A 794-nucleotide genomic window follows, 5' to 3' on the forward strand; every position below is an offset into this window, starting at 1 on the left:
GAGCCCGACCCTGTGCATACCTCAGCTGGGTCGTCCGGATCACCAGGACGAGTCCAAGGAGTGAGGGGCTACGTGGCCAGTTAGGCTCCTGAGTCACGATGCTTAGGAGTCCCCCTTGACGCGCAAACAGCTTATGGAAAGGAGATGCAAGGGTAGGTCTAGTGTTCTACGTCGGCAGGGCCCGACCCCGCGCATACCTCAACCGCCGTTGGGTCATCCGGATCACCAAGACGAGTCTAAGGAGTGAGGGGCTACGTGGCCAGTTAGGCTCCTGAGTCGCGATGCTCAGGAGTCCCCCTTGGCGCTCAAACGACCTTCATACCTTTGTCCTCGCCGAGGCTCAGCTCGGGAGGGGCGCGCGACGACCCGGTCCGGGGGACCTGGCTTGGGTGGCGTATGCTTGGGCGTGACCCGAGCGCAGCCCCCATGACCAGTCCCCTCGCGCGACTCTCCCGAGGGGAGGTGTGGAGATGAGGCCAGACACTGAGCTCAAGGGCTCCCTGAGGTTGATACGGCCGCGAGGCCGCCCTCAGTTGTTTATCACCAGCGCGGAGCATGGCGCTTCCGCACTTGCACGGGCATAGCCGCTCCTCGGCAGTGTCGACGGCCAGCACCGAGCATGGTGCTTCCACTGGTACATGGGACAGGACTCCCTACTGCGGAGATCCCTCAGGGCGTGTACAGCCCCGCCCTGACACATGGCTTGCACGGCAGGGCTAGACGAGGTGTGTCTGGGCACTCGTGAGCTAGCGCGGGACTCATGAGGCCCTACCTCAAGGCAGGTTGAGCCTGGT

This window comes from Aegilops tauschii, chromosome 1 (genome assembly GCF_002575655.3).
Source record: "Aegilops tauschii subsp. strangulata cultivar AL8/78 chromosome 1, Aet v6.0, whole genome shotgun sequence".
NCBI lineage: Eukaryota > Viridiplantae > Streptophyta > Magnoliopsida > Poales > Poaceae > Aegilops > Aegilops tauschii.